At 40.9% G+C, this 25,167-nt stretch overlaps 1 long non-coding RNA gene across 2 annotated transcripts in view; it reads right to left on the bottom strand.

Moving 5' to 3' along the window:
• Nucleotides 1–4,495: 4,495 nt before the first annotated feature.
• Nucleotides 4,496–25,167, bottom strand: part of LOC107290314 — a 96,507-nt gene continuing 75,835 nt past the window's right edge. The window contains exons 3-4 of one of the 2 annotated variants that reach the window (XR_001548947.1): nucleotides 6,143–6,269; nucleotides 4,496–4,717 (exon numbers count right to left, since the gene is read on the bottom strand). This is a non-coding gene — a long non-coding RNA (uncharacterized LOC107290314). The remainder of the gene's footprint in view (nucleotides 4,718–6,142; nucleotides 6,270–25,167) is intronic. The other variant, XR_001548948.1, reaches the window with a different exon arrangement.

Below are 25,167 nucleotides of genomic sequence, written 5' to 3'. Positions count from 1 at the left end.
GTGGGCTGGAGAGCTGAGGAGAAAGCCCGTGCTTCAAGCTAATTGGGGAATGTGATTTATGATTGTTTATTGGAGGAATTGTGTTTTGTTACTTTGTATCCAGGGGAGAGGGATTTAGTTTTTGGTTTTGACTATGTAGTACGATACTTTGTTTCTCGAATAAAAGATTATTTAAGGTAAACAATGCCTCAAAGTTCTTTTGAAGAGTTTCATCTATCGGAACCATGACACATTGTTTATCCACTGCAAGATGAAGGCCTCTTCTGCATTTTTCCAACCAATACAGTCCTGAGTTGGGCATGTAATACTTACTGATGCCATTGACCCATCTTGTTTTAGGTCTCTTTCGTGGACACTTTTTATCAATTGGGATCCATTCTATGACTGCCTTGATCCACTTGCCATCAGTTCTTCTTGCTATATAATCAGCTCATTTCCATTTTAATTCTTTTACTCTCTTGATGATATTGTATACACTTCTTTGTTATCTAATCCATATGTGGGTCTTTCTATCTTGTCTTGTAATGTATATATATTTCCAAGGCTCTTTGCCCCTGTAAGGACCCGCTTCAAAATCTCTTCCCAAGAAAGCAGAACTCTTGGAACAGATTCATCCCAAAAGGAACTTTTATTAGAAGTTGACAGCAGGCATAGAAGGCAGGATCTGAGGGTTTCCTGCTCAAATCAATAGGTTAAAAGAGCAAAAAGCAAACCCCACCCCAACAGTTCATCCGGTCAGTTCAAACGGCCCAATCCCCAGGTGTTAAGTCCGCTAGGAATGAAGCTGATAAGACACCGTTCCCAAGGCTGTGAAAATGTTGTGGGGTCTTTGCACCTTCTCTTCCACAGCAAGAGATAAGCCAGATGGCCAGAGGCACATTCCTTTCTCACCCAGGTTGACATCAAGGGGAGAATAGTTCAAAGAGCAAGCAGATAGAGGAAGTGGAGAGGATATATTGTAGCAGCTAAGCGAAAGGACAATACACATACAATCCCTCAAAGGTCTGCCCCTTCCCCCTAGAAGTATGGCAGAAACCATAGAAGGGGAAAAGAAAAAGGCCTCCCACCAAAGAAATTGGTTCTGACAGCACCACTTGTAGCTTTTGAATCAATTGTGAGGGCATATATTAGAGCAGATAGTACACACTTACCGAAAACTTTTATCTTTAGGCCAGTGGTTCTCAACCTGTGGGTCGGGACCCCACTTGGGATCGATCGACCATTTCATGGGGGTCGCCAAGCAAGGCTGTCCGCCATTTTTTTTGTCTGCCATTTTTTTTGTCCGCCATTTTTTCCCCTTTTCCGGCGGGTGCCTTACCTCCCTTGGGCTGGGCCAGCTGGTGGTCGGCCTACTCCGTCTCTGCCGCTTGCCAGCTACGCCTCGGCCGGCGCAGGGGGCGGAACCACGCATGCGCGGCACTCCCGGGCAGGGAAAGTCCTCGACTTACGAACGGTTGGGTAGTCCTCGACTTACGAATGGTTTAGTCCTCGACTTACGAACGGTTTAGTCCTCGACTTACGAACGGTTGGGGTCGTGGCATTAAAAAGGTTGAGAACCACTGCTTTAGGCAAAGGAGGAGGTTGTTTTTCAAAATTATGTTTAGCTTGCCAAATGCCTGCTAACCACATTTAACATACCATTCCATTTCCTTTATTGTATCATCTTCCATTGAGATCCATTGGCTGAGATATATGTAGTGGTCTACTCCATGTAGTTCTTCGCCAGATATATATATAAAAAATATTTCTTTGGTGAATTTATTAAATACAACCTGGTTCTTTTTCAGGTTTATTTTTAAGCCAAATAGTTCTTCTGATTTGTGCAGCTCTTTAAGATCATTAAGGCAAGTTGTCGCCATTATTTTTTCATATATTGATTGTAGTAAATTTATGTAAATCTATGTCTTGGTTGAGCAATGAATTAATTATTGCCTGCTGGAATACTGAATCAATTTTTGTAGTCAATGAAAGGGATGCACAGAGGCATATGTACTCGTTTGCCTTTCAAAGACTTGCTGAACAACCTGGATGTGATCCACTGTGTTGTAGCCACTTCTGAACCCTGCCTGCTCCTTTGGCTGTGCATTATTTAATGTTCTCAATATTCTTCTTGCTATTATATTGGTGAAAATCTTGTAGATGACTGAAAGAAGGTTTATTGGGGGATAGTTTTTTAAATTATCCTGGGCCTCTTTCTTGTGTATAAGAATCACTTCAGCATTTTTCCATGTACTGTATCTGGTATTTTTTCTTCTCTGAGGCATCTCAAGTACAGTTTTGCTAGTATCTTGTGTAAACTGTGACTGCCAGCTTTCAGCATTTCAACCATAACACAGTCATTTCCTGAAACTTTGTGCCATTTTTCATTATTTATGTTCAGTGGTGGGATTCAAATATGTGAACAACCGGTTCTCTGTGTGGATGCTGCTTCCGGAAATTCATTCTGGGCTTGGGCAACAAAAAATTAGCTACCGGTTCTGCCGAAGTGGTGCAAAATGGCTGAATCGCACCACTGATTATATTGCATTTGATACTTCTTCCACTAGGATATCTAGCACTTCTCTTTCATGGGTGTTATTACTTTTGAGTGATCTATATCTTTGTATAGCTCTGAATAGAATTTTCCAATTATTTCTAACATTTCCTATCTTATGCTACACACAGAGCCATCTTCATGTTTTAATGGGAAAAACTTTCTTGTATTTATAAGCCTGCATTTTTCTCTATTAATTCCTTGGTTTTCTTCAATTGCCTTTTACACAGGTTTTGTGCTAAATTGATGTATTTCTTTTTGGATATATTTTCTTATGGTCTTGCAAAGTTCAATGTACTCTAGTTTATTAGTGAAACTTCTGGTATTGTTCATTATCCATCATTTTTTTATTAAATCAATAGTTCCATCAGAGATTTTTGACTGTACCAAGTGTTTTTCAGGTGGTGCTATAGATGTAGCAGATTCAAGGAAGTCTTTCACTATTAGTTGATTTTGGTCCGTAATGTTCATGTCTTCCAAATTTTGCAAGTGAGCAAAACAATTTGACAGATTAATCTCAAAATCATTGTTCTCCCCTAACAGCTTATCACTCTTTATTTTTGTTTTTTATGATATCTTTAGCATTTTCATGATAAAACAAGAATAAAAGACTAAAAAATAATCTCAGAAAGGAAAAAAAATAAAGCAAGACAGAATAGAACATATAAGAGAAAGGGAGAAAGGAAGAAACAAGAAAAAATAAAAACAAAAAATATTTAAAGAGTTACTTCCAAACTTCATCACAAGTACAAACCTAGGACTATGTTTCTAATGCTTCATTATGCATCGGAGTTGGAAGTGTGAGAGTAGACACTAGAATATGGTTGAAGCTGACATTTCTCTATAAATTTAGCTCCACTGATATTAGAAAACATATTTCAAAGTGGATGCAAACAAGCCCTTTGCAACAAGCTCTATCACTGGGATTTCCTACACTTAATTTTTTTCAATTATGAGCAAAAAGAGTCACACTTAAGCAATGTCTATTTGACACAGACTGACACTTTTATGCTAGTAATACAACTCGGGTTTCTACAACAGATAGCCGAAGATATACCAGCTGTGTATCTTACACAAATTAACTTCCCAAATCAGAGATGGGCTTTTACTTTAGCCCAATATAATGCTCTCTCTTTAGCACATCTAGCTGGAAACTATACTCACTATACTCATTATGAGCATGTCCTTACAACTCAGGACAAGTAGAAAATAGCAAACATGTTCTTTGTTTTTACCATTTTTATACAGAAAATGAAAAGCTCTATTTATCTCACACTTCATTAGGAAAGAGGATACAATAAACAATGATATATGCAATTCCTAGTTTGTGATATAACTCTGAAATTACACATAAGGTTACCACATTTTGTATGATGGTATGCATCAGGCAAAGAATAAGAGCAATTGAACCTGCCTTAGTATGGATAGCCATATACAGGTAGTCCTCCCCTGACTTACAACCATTTGTTTAGTGACCATTCAAAGTTACAACAGCACTCAAAAAAATGACATGACCATTTTTCACATTTACAATTGTTGCACCATCCCCATGGTGATGTGGGTGCTTGACAACTGTCATGTATTTGGCACAATACTTGTGTCCAGGATTCACGTTATCATCTTTTATGACTTTCTGACAAGCAAAGTCAATAGGGAAGCCAGATTCACTAAACCATTTGTTACTAACTGCAATGATTCACTTAACAACTGTGACAAGAAAGGTCATAAAATGGGGCAAAATTTATTTAATAAATGTCTTGCTTAACAACAGAAATTTTGGTCTCAGTTGTGGTTATATGTCAAGGAGTACACCTTTGTATATATATGTATGTATGCTGTATGTATGTGTGCATGCATGCACATGTGCATGTGTATTTATGTATGTGTACTATATTTGCATTTTATACTGCAACTCTAAAGTTCATATTATCCAGATTGCTAATTTTAATTTCTTCTTGTATATTCCAGAAGTTGAAGCTGAAACACCTTAAACTAGCCCATACTGAGAAACACTGCCCTAAGCAAAACAGCCTGCTGAGAGAATATTCAGTTGAAGTATACAGAATTTAATTAAGTGATAACTTACTATCCTATATGGATGATGCAAAAATGAATCTGGGCAGCCAGCTAAAGCCATTTCACCAACAGTGCTTCTTCAAAATTACATCTACTGTTTCTTAGTACCTGCAATACAAAAACAAGACAATGAGAAAATCATTCCAGAGATATTTATTACCTATTTATTGTTATACCTAGTAATTCAGAATTTTGTGTGGACCCAGAACATTGGGCTAATTTAATAAAAATATGTAATATTCACAACTTCTGCATGCAAAATATATTAATTTACAAGACTAAATTAGGGCAGCTAAATTGTTTATCACTCAGTATGGTAACTACGTGAATAATTTGTCAATTGAAAAATGTCAGAAATTTATTTTGGACTTTGGAAAAGCATTTCCTAAGATTTTAGACATTTCAGACTGAATAAAGTAAAAGAATTGCTTCAATTTATGTTCCAGATGGTTATAAAAAATATTTTAATGGAAAAGCCCACTTCTTGAAATGAATATAAAACATCTATTTTTTGGAGGTATGAGTAGGGATTTCCCCAAATATAGACAAATTTGGATTATCCAAAAGAATTTCTAGTAAACTTCCAAGAATGTTCTAGAACAATCATTATCCTCCCTCTCAGACACATGGAGGTAGAAACCTCTTTAAAAAAGTAATAATCTTCTTGCTCAATGATAGATACATGTTAGATTTCTAGATGCTTGTGAATTATCTCTTCCCTTCAATTGTTTGGTTTTTTTTAAGCACAACTTGATTTTAATTCAACTGTTCATAAAGGTTTTCTTGCTTTCCGATCTACATTTGAGCCAACTGGTTGAAGGCTGATCTGTCCTATAACTCCCTTGCTGGATTTTTACAATTTATGACCGTTTTTCACATTTACAATCTTTGTGATATCCCCATGATCATATTATCAAAATTCAGATGCTTGGCAACTGACTCATATTTATGACTATTGTCGTTCCTTTCAAGGTCATGTGATCACTTTTTGCAACCTTTTGAAATGCAAAATCAATGAGGAAGCCAGATCCACTTAAGAACTGTGTTACTAACTTTTCAACTGTGGTGATTCACTTAACAACTCTAGCAAGAAAGGTCATAAAATGGGGCAAAACCACATAAGAAATGTCATACTTAACAACGGAAATTCTGGGCTCACTTGTGGTTGTAAGTCGAGAACTACCTGTACTGGATTTTAATATAAGGATTTTGTTTTTATTAGTTTTTCAAAAACTCAAGTTTTATTTTTTCAAAAAAACTTTTGATGGGAAAATTCCTTTTCTTATAATTCCTTTTCATTCTAGGAAATTTTATCTCAACTTTTCTCTATGGACATTTTGTTATGGTATATCTGCTTTTCTTGTCCTTGAAAGAAAGAACTATTTGTCTTTAAAATGTCTATAAAAAGAGATAAAGCTCTCTGGGAAATATTTAGAAAAATATTTTCTCTCTAACTTACAAGCTTTATTTGAAAATTTCAATAAAACATTTTTATTAGATCAGCAATGGTTATAAATCAATCCCAGGACTTACTCAAAAGCCGTGAATAGCAGTTGGACTTGATTTGCAGTCTGATGGACTTGCAAATCAAATGGTTTGGTGCTGCTAGATGTGAAGGTGAAAGTGCTTGTTCTGAGAATTGCAGGCTCGGTCAAAAAGGCTGAAAGGGGCACAAATACAAGAAACTCAGAGATAATGAAATTGATGAGCGATGGATTAAACTTTCTTAGCCATCCAAATCAACTATGAAGAATGGTGAGGGTGAAGGTTCATTCTCTGATCTTGTAGGTTGGTTTCCAAACATTTTGTTACCAGGCTAACTAACAGCTTCAGCAGAGTGTAGGGGTTTAAAGAATGGATTTATTATATTTAACCAGGCAACAATTTACAAGAAATGATCTGTTTTTGCTTACAAAGAGACTTCCTGAACAATGGGTGCTGCAGAGATATTTACAACAAAGATTCTAGGAAATGAGATGCAATTGTTGGAAAAGTTCTCAAATAAAATCTTAAGGAAAAGTTATAAAACTTGTTATAGAAACAAATGAGGATATTTGATCCTGGATGGATCAGAGATAATGTGGTGGTCTGTGGTAGATAAGAAGCCATTATAGACTTTCTATGGGTCAATTACAATAACATTGTTAATACAGGGTTTGAAGCTTAACTTTGTTGTTGGTTTCCCTATTAACTATTCTGTCAAAAATTACATATAATTATATATATAATATAAAGATGTATACCAGGTCAAATTGGTTACAAATAAATGTAGAAGTTTATAAATCTTGGGCCTGATTCACAAGGGGAGGAAGTTATCATTGTTGTAATATATTTATCAGTATTCAACTGAGGGACAATATATGTATTTTTTTGTCTAATTTTATGTTTTTGTAAAATTTCTTTTCCTTTTTTGGAGTTTAAACTTTTTGAATAAAAATAAATTTAGAGGGGAAAAAAGAACTTATTAATCTTCTATTCATGAAACTTGTTCAATGATAGATATATGTTACATTTCCAGATGATAGTTAATTAAATTTATAGATGTCAAAATTACATCTCAAGGAAATCTTCAAATTGAGGTTAATGATTTATTATTACTGCAATAAGTTATTTAGTTGAGATGTTAACACAAATTAAGCAATTTCCTCTAAACCAGGCATGTCAAACTGCTGGCCCGCGGGCCGGATGGGTCACACCAAAATTGCGCCCAACCCATTGCTGGCAATGGGGGGAAAGTCATGATATGTCGCACGTCATGTGACATCACGAGTTTGACATGCCTGCTCTAAACAATCGAACTATTGATTTTTCTTTACTTAGAGCAGAGATCCCCAACCTTTTGGGCACCAGGGACCGGTTATATGGAGAGAGGTTTTTCTGCGGACCAGAGGGGGCGTGGTTTTGTGTGCTGCCTGCATCCTGCAGATGGGGCTTTGTTTGTTTGTGCGGCCCGGTTGCTGGCATGCCACGGCCCGGTACTGGTCCATGGACTGGGGGTTGGGGAACCCTGACTTAGAGTATGGAATTCAAGAAAAATGTTTAAAAGACTATTTCTTTAGCATCAAACACAAAGAAAACCATACTAAAACAAATAACCATATTGATGAATGAATTGAAAAAATAGAATTAAGACAAAGCAGAATCTATATCTCCATGACCAGATAAATTTTCTTAAAATACTACCAAAATCTTCACTGTGTAGTTATTGCTCTATTAATCTATTTGTAGAATCTGAATGAACTATGCCTGCATATGCAACTATATTTTTCTAACCATCACTATCTCCAACATGGAAAGTATTTATGGGAAATGCTAGAAATGAAATTGTTGGGCTTATTATTCCCTTTGTAGAATTCCATACATTTATCAAACTTTGGCTAATAGTATATACTTTTAAATTTTTATCCACCTTTACATTTTGGTACCTATGAAATCTATGAAATCCATTGGCTGAGCTGGCTCTTTACAGTACTGCCATTCAATTATTTGGGGATTTTATTCAGTCATATCCACAACAAGCAACTTGCTTTGTGATACAATGTAAAGTTGGGAAAGGGAACAAAGGTGCTTTTTATATTTTGTAAATTTTCTAATTTAACTCTTGGTCTTTCCCCATTCTGATTCTGTAAATATACATTTACAGACAGTTTCTTTTCATTTCTGTAAAGTTCTCTCTGAAATTCTCATTGGCACATGTGGAATAGTTTATCTTGGGTAACATGTTCATTTGATAACTGCAACTGGTCCTAAATTCCTTCCCTTTCAAGGCCCCTTTTGAGCTCTTACAATAAATTAACAGTTATTAGATGTATTTCTTAACTGTTGCCTGTCAGATGAAAATCAAAGTATTTCAGCGAGTGAGTTATCTGAGCTCCAAATTTCTCCTCCAAAGACTGATTTCTCCTTTGTGTTAAATATATTATGATTATTTTTGTTTTTTCAAGATTGATTTTATATCCGGAGAATTCTCCAAAACTATTATTTTCAACTATCTTTTATTGCCTTTTCTGGTTCTGTAGTGATTAGTATTACATCATCTGTATAATATTTCAGCTTATATTCTTCTCTATGAATTTTGAGACTTGCTATTTCTTTATTACGATATTTGCCTCAAACTTTTTCTGCCAGTAGTTTTCACATAATGATGAATAATAAAGTAAGAGTTGACACCTTGCATTGTTCTTTTTCTGATTTGGACATCTGCAGAAAGCATTACATTGGCTATAATCTTTGCTTTTTGCTACTGCTACATACTTTTAACTCAAACTTGAAACTCTTTTCTTGGGTTTATTGTATTCAATACAGCCAGAAAATAGCCACTTATCAAATAATAGCCAATTATCAAAGAGTTTTTTCTGAGTCTAGAAATAATCTTGGGGGGCGGGGGGGAAGAATCGTTGCAGTTTAATTAGATCCATGCTCGCAGAGAGAATATATTTTATCCAATACTGGAAGAAAGATATGATGTTGGCAATATCTGATTAAGACCACACCTGGAATACTGCAACCAATTTTGGTCACCATATTACAAAAAAGATGTTGAGACTTTGGGAAAAGTGCAGAGAAGAGCAACTAAAATGATCAAAGGCCTAGAGACTAAAACATATGAAGAATGGCTGTAGGGCTTGAGTTTGGCTAGTCTAAAGAAAAGAAGAAACAGGGGTGACACTTATTAATTATTCTGTCAGGAAATTTTTCCTACTTCTAGTTCAGTTCTCTCCTTGATTAATTTCCATCCACTGCTTCTTGGCCTGCCTTCAGGTGCTTTGGACTTTGCAGAATATGCTGACCCCTTCTTCCTTGTGGCTGCCCCTCAAACATTAGAAGACTGCTTTCATATCATCCCTAGTCCTTCTTTTCATTAGACTAGACATAACTAGTTCCTGCAACCCTTCTTCATATGCTTTAGTTTCCAGTCCCCTAATTGTTCTCACAGTATTCTCTGTGCTACTCAAACTACTACTGTTATTTTTAAAAATCCTTCGCCTCCTAATACCCAGCCCTCTGCCCAAAAGCTGAACTAGACAAAAGTATTGTACTCTTCTAGATCGCCAGGATGAGGTGGTGTCAATACACAAAGTTAGCTCAAAATTAGCAGAAAGGAAAACTCAATCCTTGATTGTATGGTATTTGTTAAAATTGTGATCTTCCACATAGAGAAAGAGCCAGGAAATTTGTGGTATATAAAAATGTTCAGAATGTTCCAGTGTGGAATGCTAATTGAGAAAGATATTCCTCCTAAATACAAAGCTGAAGTGTTAACTAAACTGGACAACTCCTGTCATGCAAGATTAGGAAATGGCTGATGCCTTTTCAGTGTGGTTTACCTGGAACTCAGTGGCAGTGAATAGACATAATTAGGACATTATTTCAGCTACACAGTGAACAATTCACAAAACAGTTCCCTCCATCTAGATATTTTTCTCTTTTTTACAAAGAGACTATAAAATTGGGGGTATAGATTATAAGACAGAACTTTTAAATACAAAGCTGTTATTTTGATAATTTATTTTTGTTATAAAAGTACTACGAGAAAGTTGTTACAATCCTAGTTTTGCTTATGCAATGATAATTTAGAAGGTTTTTTAAATGATTTAAATATAGAATGATAATTCCCTTAATGCTGCTTGTTTGTTCTTTCCAATCCAAGAAGCAGGGTTCTTATATTCTTCACTTTACTGATTTAAAATTTCATTAAGTATACAAAAAGAACCTACCTTTACCCTCAGAGTAACTTATTTGCAAGATTGTGCAAAGAAGGAAAAAAATATAAACCCAATTTTGAATTACATTTTAACTTATATTTAAGGGTTTTCTGTCTGATTACAAAATTTTTAAATGAAACAAGCAAACCCAAAAGCAAATACAGAATAGATTAAGAAAAGCACTGGAAAAAATAAACAAAAAACACATTATAAAACAGCAACAAATTATAAGTCTGATATTCCTGGGTGAAAAATCATAGGGCTGGTGTCAACTCTACAACGAGCATGGCTGCAGTCATTTTTTTCTTCTCATTCTAGGTTGCCACATAGAACAGAGGGAGGAGGGTTGCCCAGGTGCTTAGTTAGTCAAAATAATTTTCTGCCCCGTGGGAACCAAGGTCATCTGCTGCTCCCAAGGCTAGGGACTGGGCGTTGTATTCAAAGCCCACCAAATAAGTATATTGGGGAATGTAGTTGCTTGCATACTTTTGTGGGTGGGACCTTTAACTTTGTAATTGGGCAATTGTTACTTGTGTATTCAGACTTGGTTTCACTTTTGACTATGCCGATACTTTGTAACTAATAAATATTTCTTTGAGGAACTTTCAAGCCTCGGAGTTCTGCTTTATTCGACTCTGTCAGAACCATGACATTAAACCAAGTCTCTTAAAACTTAAATTTTCTTTCAGGGTGTTGGGCCCCAACCACCTAGCCATCCTTTGGGAGAGCAGTAAAGACTTGGCAAAGATTTGAGGATGGACGAAAAGAGTGGAGCCATTGTCATGCACAACAAAACTCCTGTCAGAGTGCAAGCAGCGGCTCCAGCCACCGAGGAGGCATTACTGGTAGGGTGTCAGCCAAAGTCCCGGTTGATCCAACTGGGAAGCTGGTACCACAGGGGAGAACTACGATCCTAGCAGACCTCTATCAAGCCAAAGCTGCCCCTCAGCACAGGAGCACTCTTGTTGCCACTGAAGAGGAACTCCTGTTGCTGCCGTCCCAGGGGTTTTCATCAGCAGCATGCCAGAAGGGAAAGGGATCGATTGGAGGGGACAACTCCAGAAAATGGAAGTTCCAGACTGCAGTCCACAGCCCCTTGCTCAAGCAGCTGAAGAAGTTCGGCAGATTGGAGGTAAAAGAGATGGTTCCCGTCACCCAGGATGTGTGTGCCATGAGGGGGAATGCTAAGGGCTATCCATCTCTTTCCCCCCTCAACGGAGTCCCAGCCCGACTGCGTTAGCCCATGCTGCCTCACCTATTCCCAGCCAGCTGTGATGTCAAGCCCTGTGTTGGGATACAGGGCCTCGGGCTGCCAGTCCAGAAACCCAGCCAAGGGAAGTCAGGAGGGTGGTTCTGCCACATCCCCAGGACCAACTACCAGCTCAGCAGCAAGTGCAGGCAGTCCCGCCACAATTTGAGCCACCTCCCCACCTTTGATGGGAACCCCGAGAAGCTATCCTTCTTCCTGAACCAAGTGTGGCCTCATCTAGATCGATACACTTATGCCTACCTGTCAGAACCCATATATTATTAAGGGGCACTCTCTCTCATTCTATTTTCTCTATTGCTCTGGGTTCTGTCATACTCCTGGAGGGGAGGGGGAACTGCTGCAAGCTGTCTTTGTTTTCTCTATCACTAGAATGTATCTCTTTCGCTGTCTCTGCATACTTGCTCTTTGAACTGTTTCTCCCTTGATGTCACCTTGGGGGAGAAAGAAAATGAGCCTCAGGCCATCTGGCTTATCTCCCATTTTGGAAGGGAAGATGCAAAGCCACAACAACAGCATTACAAGCCTGGGAAAGACCGGTGTTATCAGCAACTTTCCCACAACAGATTTAACACCTGAGGATTGGCCCATTTGAACTGACCGGATGAACAATTGGGGTGGGGTTTGCTTGGGACTTATTTAACCTATTGATTTGAGCGGGAAACCCTCAGATCCTGTCTATTATGCCTGCTGTCAGCTTCTCTTAATAAAAGTTCCTTTTGGAAGAAATTGCTTCTACGAGTTCTGCTTTCTTAGGATGAGGTACTGAAGTGGGCCCTGACACTATCTAGATGATGCTCATATGGTGAATGCCATGGCAGCCAATTTGGAGGGAGAAGCAGCCAACTGGGTGACCAACCTCCATGATGAAGGGCTTCCTGAACTACAGAATGCTAACCTATTCATGGAGCAACTGAGAGATTGTTTTGAAGACGAATCCCAGGCCCTGTTGGCCGAGAAAGAGATCCATCATCTGAAGCAAAAAGGCCGCCCAGCTAAGGAATACATTCGTGAATTCAGGTGAGTTGCTGGTTGGCTAGGGTAGTAGCTGGAATGATCGTTGATCAACTACTTCAAGCAGGGGCTAGACCGCAACCTACTCCAAGCCTGCATCATTCAGGGTTTCCTAACCAATTGCGTGAGTGGTACAGCATGCCGTCTGAACGCGCAGGGGATCCTCGTACATTACGCGCAGGTGTTGCAAAAAGCCCGGATAGTCCGAGAGTAATGGGCTGTTTTGCAATAACAGGGGCGTGGCCCACCGGGTGGCAGAGCCAGAAAGGTAGCTAATCACAAATGCCACCCGAGCCCGATCATCCGGGAAATCCTCTGGCCTCATCGCCATAAAGAGTTGGCATTGTCCCATGAAGGCCGGGAACAGCTCTGTCTGCCCAGAAAATCTCTCTGGCACGTTCACTGGGCATCTCGAATGGGGAGGAGGAGGAGGGGGGAAGAGCTGCAGGAGCATTCCCCAAAGCAAGTTGAGCCTGTAACTGGGTCACTTGCTGCTGTAGGAGCTGATTGGCATCTATCAGCTGCTGTACCTGCTGCTGCAGCTGTTGGTCCATCGTGGGTTAACGATGGAGTATGTTCGGGGTGACGGACAAGATGTTCTGTCCCCATCCGACCCACACACCCAAACAGCCAGCTGAGGGTTAAAGACTTCTCCAGACACCACTTCACCGATAAGAAACTTGGCAGCAGCTCTGTAGCTGCCTGCCAAGACCTTTCATTCCAAGCACACAGAAACAAAAAACAATACACACAGTTTAAAGCCACAGCAAACTACTTCGCCAGAGATTCAGCTTTTGTCCATCACAGAGGTCCAAATGGCCACCACCTCCCTTTTATAGCCTGTGGGGTGTGATCCAGTGACTCAGCTTAATCTCTGGCATGTCTCCTTTTCTGCTGCGCACGCTTGTCGCTCCTACGCTGGCATGGATCCAGCCACAACTTCTCTTCCTCACTATCCGAAACACCTGGCTCCTGGCCAATCTCAGAAACTCCTGGCTCCTGGCTCCTGGCCAATCTCAGAACCACCTGGCTCCTGGTCAATCTCTTCTCCGTCGGGAGACACCTGAGGCCTTGCCAAAGAGGAGGGTCCTGGAGAGGGAGGCCTGGCCATCTCCTCTCCTTCATGTTCGGAGCCTTCTTCCTCCAATAAGAGGAGCTCACAAGACGGAGCCACAACAAAACTGATGAAGGTTAAACTGTATGCAAAGCTTTCTAAATGTGAAAATGTCTTTTCACCAGATACGCCTTGACTATCTAGGGCAGGGGTCCCCAACTTGTGGGCCATGGCCCACTTCTGGCCACCGGGCCGTGGGACAGGCTGGCTAGTGCATGCACATATGTTCGCACACTCACCCCCACTCACACTAGCATCACCACTACACAAATGGGGCACCGTGCAGTGAAAATGGACTGCTGCATGGTGAAAATGGGGCACCGCACGTAAAAATGGTGGTGCAGGCAAGTGTCACGTGGCTACTAGCATCGCCCTGTTTGCATTGTGCATGCAAATTTGTGTGTGCGTGCACATGTAAAATGCTTCCCCCTTCTTTTTCCTCCGGTTCTTCAACCTAGAAAGGTTGGAGACCTCTGATCTAAGGTACCGAATTTCAAATTAGGGAATAGAAATGGATCCTGCAAAAGTGAAAGCTATATTAGAATGGCAACCCCCTCACACCCATAAACAACTTCAAAACTTTCTGGAGTTTGCTAACTTTTACCGCTAATTTATCCTCCCTTTCACAAAGATAGCCATGCCAATAACCAACTTATTGAAAATCAGAAGAGGTGGGGGAGAAATCCCGACCTTGTCAGCTTTTGCCATGGTTCCTAGAATGCCAACCTGCATTCAAGAAACTAAAAAGACTTTTTGCAGCCGAACCTGTTCTCAAACACCCTGACCCTGAAAAGCAATTCATCATTCAAGCCAATGCGAGTGACATGGCTGTGGGTGCTGTTCTCTTACAAAAAAATCATCAGGGGAAATTACTACCGTGCACTTACACTTCCCAAAGGCTAACCGACAGAGAGAGGAGGTGGGTCATTTGAGAGAAGGAGGCTTTTGCGGTACGATGAGCATTACTAAAGTGGTGTCATTTTTTGGAACGGGGGGGGGGAGAAATACCTTTTGAAGTATGGATGGATCATAAAAATTTGGAAGTTCTGAACCCACCCACCCCCCAATTATCACTGAAACAGGTCCGGTGCGCTCAATACTTCAACCATTTTAACTTCACCTTAAAGTATTTCCCAGGAGTAAGAATATTTTGGCTGATGCTTTGTCTTGAATGCCCCAGTTCAAAACTCACTGGGAGGAAGTAATCAACTCCATTATTCCCCTGCTGCAATCTGCTTCTCAAATAACAACTAGATCACAAACCCAAGGACCACCTGCTGGTCCTGACATTGCTTACTGAAGGAACTAAAGGAGCAATTAGAGACTGACACTTGGTTCAAAGACAACAAATCAATTTTAACCCTTAGGGGAGGACTAGCCTGGAAAGGCTCTAAGTTATACCTCCCAAATGGCCTCAGATTCCAAGCCCTTTAGCAGAGTCATGATGCAAAGCAGGCGGGTCATTTTGGGTTCCTGAAAATGTTGTATTTAGTGCGGAGGCAATTCTGGTGGCCAGGGATGAAAAGAGACATTGAGAGATTGTGAGGAGCTGTGCTACCTGTGCTGCAATGAAAAGACATCCTAGGAAGCCCCCAGGATTGCTGCAACAAGTGGCTGACCCTTCCTAGCCTTGGGAGGAAATAGCAATGGACTTTATAGTGGAGTTGCTTGAGAGCAAGGGAAACACCATAATATGAACTGTAATTGATCTATTTTGCAAACAAGCACATTTCATTGCTTGCTCAGGACTTCCCTTGCCCGGAAGCTAACCAAGATGTTTTTGAAACACATATATTAGCTCCATGGAACCCTGAAGCAAATTATTTCTGACAAGTGATTCCAGTTTACTGCAAAGTTCTGGAGGGAGTTCGTTAAACTGATTGGGTTGACTCAGGGGCTTTCGTCAGCTTTTCATTCAAGTACAAATGGAGCAGCTGAAAAAGCTAACACAATGATGGAACAGTATCTCAGATGCTATATTAATTACCAGCAGTCTAATTGGGCTGACCTCCTGCCTTTCGCAGAGGTAGCCTAAAACAATACGGTGCACAGTAGCACTGGACTCACCCCATTTAAAATAATAATGGGTCAAGATTTTGTGCCTCTGCTTGAGCAACCCCAGGAGCCTCCTACTTCCCAGACTTTGGATCAATGGGTGATATCTTTCCAGGGGGGTTGGGTGAATGTGAAGAAACCATTGACCAAGGCTACCAAGGTTTACAAGGAGCAGGCAAATAAATGACACTCTTCTCAAAAACCATTTTAAGTTGGGCAATTGGTTTATTTTTCAACAAAATATTTAAGGTTAAAGTTACCCAGCAGAAAATTGGGGCCAAAGTTTCTTGGTCCTTTTCCCATCACAAAAATCATAAACCCTGTTACAGTGGAATTGAAACTTCCTTGGCTCTTGGGAAAAGTCCACCCTGTGTTTCATTGTAGTCTGTTGAAACCTGTGTCTGAATCCTCTTTAAGACCTATTCCAAAGAAGCCGCCGGGTCCAGTAGTGGTAGAGGGGGAGACACGTTATAAAATAAATTCTTGATTCTAGGTTGTACAAGAAGTTACAATACCTTGTTCAGTGGAAAGGCTATCCACTGTCAGCAGCTACCTGGGTGAAATGTACCAATGTGAAAGCAGACAGGTTAATAAAAAATGCTTACGATAAATATCTCACAAACCTCGAGGAAATACTTAACATGCTTTTTGTTTCCCATACAGGAGACTCTTTCCTTTTGAGAAGGGCCAACTGTCAACTCTACAATGAGCATGGCTGCAGCCATTTTTTCTTCTCATTCTAGGTTGCCACATAGAATGGAGGGAGGGGGGTTGCCCAGGTGCTTTGTTAATCAAAATAATCTTCTGTCCTGCAGAAACCAAGATCATCTGCTGCTCCCAAGGCTAGGGACTGGGCGTTGCATAAAAAGCCCACCAAATAAATATATTAGGGGACATAGTTGCTTGCATAGTTTTGTAGGTGGGACCTTTAACTTTGTAATTGGGCAGTTGTTACTTGTGTATTTAGACTTGGTTTCACTTTTGACCATGCCAATACTTTGTAACTAATAAACATGTTCTTTGAGGAACTTTAAAGCCTCGGAGTTCTGCTTTATTCCTCTATGTCGGAACCATCTTCAAGGAGGGGACCTTGAAGATCTTCTGTCTCCCCTGTCCAAGGCAGAAGACCCCTACCCATGGCAGAAGATAAACGTCCTAGGATGGATCCAAAAAGTAAAATAATGTGATAGGTGTGTCCCAAAGGAAAGCATATTTTGCAAAAGCCCCTCAAATTAGGAAAAAAGCTTCTCCCTTGCAGTTTTTGTCCTAAGTTTATTTAGAAGAAACATAAGAAAGACCACAAGCTTTACTAATAAGCTTTTCAAGAACTTTTAATTGGAATGAACACATCTTTTCTTCCACTAATTACAGCCACTGCCCCATTTATTTTAGTTTCCTTAGTCGAAAATAATATCTGAATGCTGAAGTTGATTTTAAACTATTCCAATATTATCACTCCATCTTCTAGTTCTTCAGTTATCTAAATCTGTCAATTCCTTCCTTTAGGTCCTCCATCTTTGGATCTGCTCCCTCCAGTTTTCTTTCTATTTTCTGAGTTGCTAGTTCCTTCTTTGTAATCATGTTCTGAGTTTGTAAATTTAGATTAGAAAATTGTTCTTTTATCTCCTTTGTGTTATTTCTAGTCTCATCATGAGCTAAAGCAATAGTATCGTGTATTGATTTCAACATGGAGAGAATTTCTTTCTGATCTTCATTCCTATTTTCTTGGTGATATATCAAACCGAAGACTTTGGGGATAGTTGTTAGAGATGGTATTTTACCATTTAAAGCTGAGTATGGGATATCTATTTCATTTTTTGTAGGTGGTCTTTATAATAAAAATTGTTCATCAATCAAAGCTTTGTAATCCAAAATATTCCATCATCTCAAGCAATAATGTATGTTTCTCCTTCAGGGAACTAGTTCCACAACACAGCTCTGAAAATCAGTTAATGTTTATATTTGTAGTTCAGGCAGGCCAGTTTCAAGGTAGTTCATTGTCTCTGCCACACCGATAAGCAGTCCAAAAGTTTTTTTCCTTTTTCCCAGCTGATAAGCAACCCAAAGGTTTTTTTTCCTTTTTCCCAGCTGCAGTCTTCAAAAGTGATAGTTCCCAAGGTCAGTAAGAGTCTTATCTAAATCTGGGCTTCAAGCCAAGTTTCCTTTAGACGTAACAAGTTGTAGTGCCATAATTCACCACTAGATGTCATTAGTGCCATTTTCCAGCTTTTTGAATCCAAATTTATATTAAAGTTTTTCAAATCTTTTTTTAAAGTCTCAAAAGCACTTTTAGTTCCCAAATTTCAAAGATATATATTTACATTAATTCCAAATTAATCTTGTAATTTTCTGTTTCCCCAAAGTATTTAGTTCGCCGCTTTTTTTCTTGAAGGAATGGGGTGGAAATTTCCCCTTCCCTCTCTCATCGGGGAGGGTACTTTGGCAGTTTTTTCAGGAAGAAGAGCCATAAAGAGAGGATAGAATCTCACCCAGTTTCACCCACATTGCTGTAAGGTTGCTTGTTAGTGCTTATTATCTTCCGTTGTCAGCAGCTTCTGACTGGATACGTGAATGTAGGCAGTCTTTTCCCTGTCAGTTTGGAGGGCTTCCTCGGATCAAATGGAAGGGCCACTGCTCTCCCGTGATCAACAAGGGTTCCCTCCTTGCTTGTCACCTCTACGGGGCGATTTTCGACCCTTTCCAGGGTCCCCAGCAGGGCGAAATCGAACACGAAAGACAGAGCCTTGTCTTCTTACCCCCGTCTCCCCGCAACGTCAAAACCTGAAGCCAAGAGCATATGAAGTATTAATACTGCTTTATAAAGCCTTAGTAAGACCATGCCTAGAATACTGCATCCAGTTTTGGTCCCCATATTATTAAACAAATTGTAGAAATCTGTAGAGTGCAGAAAAAAGCAACATAGATAATTAGGCAGCTGGAGGCTAAAACATATGAAGAATGGTTGCAGGAATTGGGTTTTGTCTAGTCTAGTGAAAAGAAAAACTAGGGGTGACATGATAGCAATGTTCCAATATTTGAGGGGCTTCCACAAAGAAAAGGGGGTCAATTTATAATTTTTAATTAGTGTATGATCAGTGTCTTCTTTAGGTATCAAAGTAATATTAGCTTCAGTCCATGAGCCCGGTATTTTTGTCTGTGTAAGAACTTCATTACATAAGGTTGGGGTTATAATATCTTATAACGCTACATAAAATTCAGCAGGAAGTCCATCAGGTCCTGGTGTTTTATCTTTCTTTTGCTTTTTTATTGCCTCTGTAATCTCCATCATTGAAACATTCTCATTTAACCTCTGACACATATTCTCAGGAACCTTTGGGAGATTTGCTTCTTTTAAATAAGCCTGAACTGCCTCTGTAGAAACTGTCTCCACCTTATAAAGTGTCTTGTAATACTCCTTCGAAATTTTTTTCATTAAGTCATTGTGACAATGTAAGTCACCCTCTGTGTCCCGTAGCTTACTTATTAACCTTTTTTCTCTTTCTTTTTTAAATCTATATGCAAGCCATCTCCCTGGTTTATTGGCATTTTCAAAAAAATTCTGTTTGGACCGTTTAATCTGTTGTGCCATTGTATTTGTCTCAAGTAAGTTTAACTTATGTTTTAATAGTTCCATTTGTATTTTCAACTTTTTCTTTTGAGGATCTGATTGTAACTCAGCTTCCACCATACTAAGTTGTTCTTTCAATCTATATTGAGCAAGTTTCTTTTTCTTATTCTTTTTGGCAAGATAAATTATAGCCAAACCTCTAAAATATGCTTTTGCCGTGTCCCATACAATTTGAATGGCGGTTTCTTCTTTTTTATTGACTTTAAAAAAATTCCATTTCTTTTGTTACAAATTGTAGAAATTCCTTTTCTTTCAATATTGATTTATTCAAGGACCATCTCTGTCTTTTCTTAAATCCTTTCCAAGTCATTTTAATTGAATTATGGTCTGCCCAAATGTTCGATTCTATTTCAATTTCTTGTATCATGGCCTTTAAGAGAAGCCCATATCATGTCAATTCTTAACCACGATTTATGTCTATTAGAATAAAAAGTATATTGTGCTTTTTCCGGGTACATCTCTCTCCAAATGTCCTGTATACAAAGTTCATCTTTCATTTTTAGAAAGGATTTGGGTAAGATATTACTTCCTTTTTTCCCTTGTTTGTAACTTTTATAGTCCCGTACTGGATCAACAATTGCATTAAAATCTCCAAGTATACACAAGCTATGGTAATTTAAGTCCACAAGTTTATCATATAATTGCTGAAAGAATTGATCTTGCTTCTCATTGGGAGCATATATCGCAACCATCAATATTTGTTTTTGATTCCATGTAATCTCAACCATCTTCCCTCTTCATCAGTATAAATTTGTTTTGGGTTCATCTTTTCTTTTATATATAGAGCTATCCCTCTTTTCTTTTGTGATGTCAGGGAGCAATAAAGTTTACCAAGTTTTAATTGTTCAAGTATTCTAGAATGTTGTCTCTTGGTGTGTGTCTCCTGCAGACAAATTATATCCATTTTTAGCTTTTGTAGTCTATGAAATATTTTACTCCTCTTTGATGGGGAGTTAAGACCATTTATATTTATTGAAAGAATTCCAATTTCCTCCATAGTTTCAGTTATGTCGAGCTCTCAATTTTCTAGGAGAGCTTATCTGTCTCTGATCTTTAGGTCTCACATCTTCCTCTGGCTGAGTCTTTTTAGGCACTTCTTCCTCCGTTTGTTTAGATGTTCCTGCAGTCGCTTCCTCTGGTTTCTTAGGTTCCGCCTCACCTTTCTCCAAGAAAGTTCTATGATTGTTAAAGAAATCCTCTGCTTGTTGTGGGGTGCTCAATCTATATCTTTTTGTATCCCAAAAAATTAATAATCCTTCTGGAATCAACCATCTGAAATTCACTCCTCTACTGATCAATTTCCTAGTTAAGAATTGGTATTCTCTTCGGGCTTCTCTAATTCTTCTTGGGATCTGTTTGAGAACTACCAAATCTTTATCTTTGTATTTCAGCGGTTGATCCCTCACTAGTCTCAGGATCTCATCCCATACTGCTCTTTTACTGAATCTGACATGAACTTCCCTGGGCACTCTATTTCTTCTTGCATAATTTGAATTCACTCTAAAAACTTGATCAACTTCTCTTTTGATTTGATCCATTTCCATTCCAAGTGAGTCCGCCAATAATTCACTCATCAATAGTAACAAGTTCTCATCACTCTCTTCTATCACATTTTGGAATCTTAGAAAATATGATGTGCGTTCAAAATCCATCATTGCCATACTATCTTCCAGTTCCGTGTTAGATTGCGCCAATCTCTGATTTTCATCTTGGAGCGCCTCTAATTTCTGGTCTACTACTACTGACTTGTCTGGTTGTAAAAACATTGTAATTGATTTTTGAAGCGCTGGACTAATAACTGAGGTTGATGCAGGAGCCGAGGAACCCTTCCTCACCCCTTTCGCCAAGTTTGAAACATTCATCTTGATTATTATATTTATTTATAATCCATCAACAAGCCCGATGGCCCAAATAATTGTAATCCAAAAGTAGGGCTCGATGGCCAATTATATTCCACCAAAAAGCTCAAAAAAGAAAAAAGATAAAAAAGAAAACAAATATATATATATATAATCCAAAAGCCTCAGTAAAAAAATAAAAGTGAGTGTAAAAATATCCAGCAATATTAATATCAAAATGTAGGAGAAAATATAAAAAGGGATAGCAAAAAAAGGGCAAAAAAAACAAATAGAAAAAGGGAAAGATAAAAAAAATATGTTTATGTCCACACAGCAAGGCTGACAAAAAAGGAGTAACAATAAAAGAGAGAAAAAAAAGAATATTCAATTTATAATTCAATTAGAAACATAAAAGACTTCTTCTAGGGTTCCCTTATTTTAAAAAGAATAAAATAAATCCAAAAAGGGAATCAGACACCAAGCAAAGACAAAAGAAACAAAAAATAGAAAACAGTCTCTCTTAGTTATCTCCAAACGAGGTAGGAATGTCTGGGCAGTCAGCCAAGTGTCTGGGCATTGAGCCAAACTTCACAGCTGAACCAACAAAGATAGTGTAGCAAAAGATAGTGTAGCAAAAGAACAAAGGAGAAAAATTGCAAAAATAATCACTAGGGGACGCTGTTTCTTCCCTCACTGTTTACATAGGGAGAGAGTAAAAGAAAAAGAGAAAGTTCCAGCAATAAATACAAAAATAAATTCAAAAAAATTCTTAAAAAAAGAACAATTAAGGTGGCTTTTCCCAAATAAGATAATAATAAATCTTTCTTCCCCTCTAAGATAAAACAAGCTGGTTCCTTCAATATAGCTTCAGTTCAAAAACTTTTCAAGAGTTTTAAAACGCTGAAACCACTGCTTTTTGGGAGGGGGGAAAAGCAAAAATTCCCTCCTCCTCCTCCTCCCCTTAGGCTTCCAGCTTATCGCTAAAGGCAGGCAATTTTCTCAAGGGTCCGCTTTTCAGCAAAAACTGATATCATCTCACCCGGATCAGTTGCTTGTTTCTTTAAACAGCTGACTTTTGTCTCCGATGATCTGCTGAAGATGGCGGCAAACACAAAGCTCTCCGCCTTTCTCTCGGCGGTTCCAGAGGCTATTTTGAGTTTGGAGAGCCGGCTACTGCTGGCTCCCTTTCCTCAAAGAATTCACCTCTTGGTGGCTACCCCTCCAGGGTGGCATTCAGCCCTAATGGGCCCGCCAGCAACAGAAACTCGGACCCTGGGCATGGAGAGTTCGTGTCCCAGGGTCTAGGACCAATGACGTCACCGACCAATATTGCTATTAAATGTGGATTATAAAATCTTTGCTGCAATAATGGCAGAAAGAATGAAAAACTTTTTGAATGAATTTATATACCCAGACCAAAATGGTTTCCTACCAAAAAGACAGATAAAGAACAACCTGAGGATTATTCTAAACGTCTTGAAATTCATCCAGGGAACCAGATGGCACTTATATTTCTTGATGCGCAAAACGCCTTTGATAATTTAAATTGGCAATTTATGTTTCAACAACTTCAAGAAATGGACTTTGGTGAAAATTTTAACAAAGCAATTCAAGCAATTTATAAGAAACAAACAGCAAGAATACTGTTAAATGGAGATTACACAGATGGATTTGAGATTTAAAAAGGCACTAGACAGGGATGTAGTTGATGGCGGACCTACCGGTTTTGGCTCCGTAGCTCCGCAGGGTCCTCGGCGGAGATGGGGAGCCTCCGGAGGGTCGGGGGTGCTCACCGGCCTGAGTTTGGTGAGAGGAGAAGGCTGGCGAGCGAAGAAGGCTGGCAACGGGCCGCGTGACCACCTGGCTGTGGCTGGGTGGAGCCACGGGCGGAGCCGTGGGTGGCGGCCCCGGCTCGGAGAAACCTAACGCGGCGGAAATTTGCGGCCTAGCGGCCTGGCGGCCTGACGGCCTGAGCGATCTAGCGGCCCAGCGATCCAATGGCCCAGCGACCCAGCGGCCCAGGGGGATGCGACCCAGCAGCACAACGGTACAACGGCCCGGAGGACACAAAGGCTCAGCGGCACAGCGGCCCGGGCGGAATGATGGCCCGGGCGAAGGACAAGGCCCAGTGGGAGACGTGATTCGGCGGGGAGTCGGCCCGACGGCCTGGCGGTCCGGCCTGGCAGCCCAGGCGAAGGATGCGGCCTGGCGGTCGGGTCTGGCGGCCCGGGCGGGGCCGCGGCCCAAAGGAGGAGTCTGCCTGAGGGACACGGCCTGATGGAGGACCCAGGGCTTGGCGGTGAGTGCCTGGAGTGGACCTGGAGGCTTGTGCGACTGGGGTCTGGCGTGGACCTGGAGGCCTGCGTGGTTGGGGCCTGGCTGACTCTGACTGCAATTCCCCCCCCCCATGGGGGTTAAGAAGTACAATAAACTGTGCTGCTTTCTTGTTATCCATCTAAGCCCCTGACTAGGATTACCATCACGAGGACTTTCCCCCCTCCCCTACTCTGCTGCTGGACCTCCTGATGCGAACTAGGACTGTATTCCAGGAAGGAACTGCTGGCCCTGCGCGACTCCCCCATCGTGCAGGCATGGCCCAATACGATCTCAAGTGCCTGCCTTGATGAAGGGGTGTGGAACCCCGAGAGGTGGCACACAGCAACAGCAACTAGGGAACTAAGGAGAAGAAAATTGCGTGTCTTCTTAGAGGGGTGTTTTACTAAATTTTTAGGGGGTTCGGGGTTGGCCCGAGGGGACTTAAGGGAGCCCTCTCTGAGGCCAAGGCCAGTCCTGTCTGGGGGGCGCGGAGTGGTGAGGGAGGAGACTGGGGGGTTAACAGAGGGTGGTGTGATAGGTACGGTCAGTGGGAGGGGCAGATATGGCGGGAGCAGAGGACCATATCGGGTTTTGGGAGCACGCACACGCTGCTTACAAGCTTGTGGATGCTCCGATCCTCAGGGCTCTTCTCAACTTCCAGGGACTTTAGATCCTTGGGCCCGGGACCATTGGCTGATGTTGTGCAACGCCAGGTCCGTGGTAAATAAGGCCCCCCTCATTCAAGAGCTTATTCAAGAGGGGGGAGCGGACCTGGCAGGTATCACCGAGACCTGGTTGGGCATGGAAGGGGGAGTTCCCCTTGTTGACCTATGCCCACCGGGTTTCCAGGCATTCCATCAGCCGAGGGCCCGGGGTAAAGGCGGTGGGGTAGCAGTCATTATAAGGGAGAGCCTATGTCCAAGGGAGGCCACTGTGCCTCAGATAGACGGTGCAGAGTCCCTCCTTGTGAAGTGGGGGCAAGGGGTGCAAGTGGGCCTGTTGATAATATACCTGGCCCCCTGCTACGTGTCAACGGCCCTGCCTGAGCTGGCTGACGTGATAGCCGGGGTGGCGGTTGAGACCCCCAGACTTATAGTCATGGGGGACCTCAACCTGCCATCGGCGGGTGAAACGTCGACGGCGGCTCGGGAGTTCTTGGCCTCCATGACGACCATGGACTTGACCCAATTAGTTCATGCCCCCACTCACACGGGAGGACATACACTAGATCTAATTTTTGTCTCTGGCCAGTGGCAGAATGATCTGGAAATGGGGGAGATAAATATAGAGCCCTTGTCATGGTCAGATCATGCACTCCTCAGGATGGACTTCCGGACCGCTTCCCCCCGCCGCAGGGAGACGGAACCGCCTAGATGGTTCCGTCCCAGGCTCCTGATGGACCCGGAGAGGTTTCTGACGGAGCTTGGGCCATATCCGGAGGATCTAGGTCACGACTCGGCGGAAGATCTGGCGGCGGCCTGGGATGTGGCCGCAGCCGCAGCACTGGACCGAGTCGTGCCGTTGCGGCCTCTGACCCGACGTAGATCTCAACTAGCTCCTTGGTTTACCGAGGAGCTGAGAGAGATGAAACGCCGGAAAAGACGCCTAGAGAGCAGTTGGA

Source organism: Protobothrops mucrosquamatus, unplaced genomic scaffold (genome assembly GCF_001527695.2).
Source record: "Protobothrops mucrosquamatus isolate PMUCROS unplaced genomic scaffold, P.Mucros_1.0 scaffold870, whole genome shotgun sequence".
Lineage (NCBI taxonomy): Eukaryota > Metazoa > Chordata > Lepidosauria > Squamata > Viperidae > Protobothrops > Protobothrops mucrosquamatus.
This window is presented reverse-complemented; position numbering and strand designations above follow the sequence as displayed.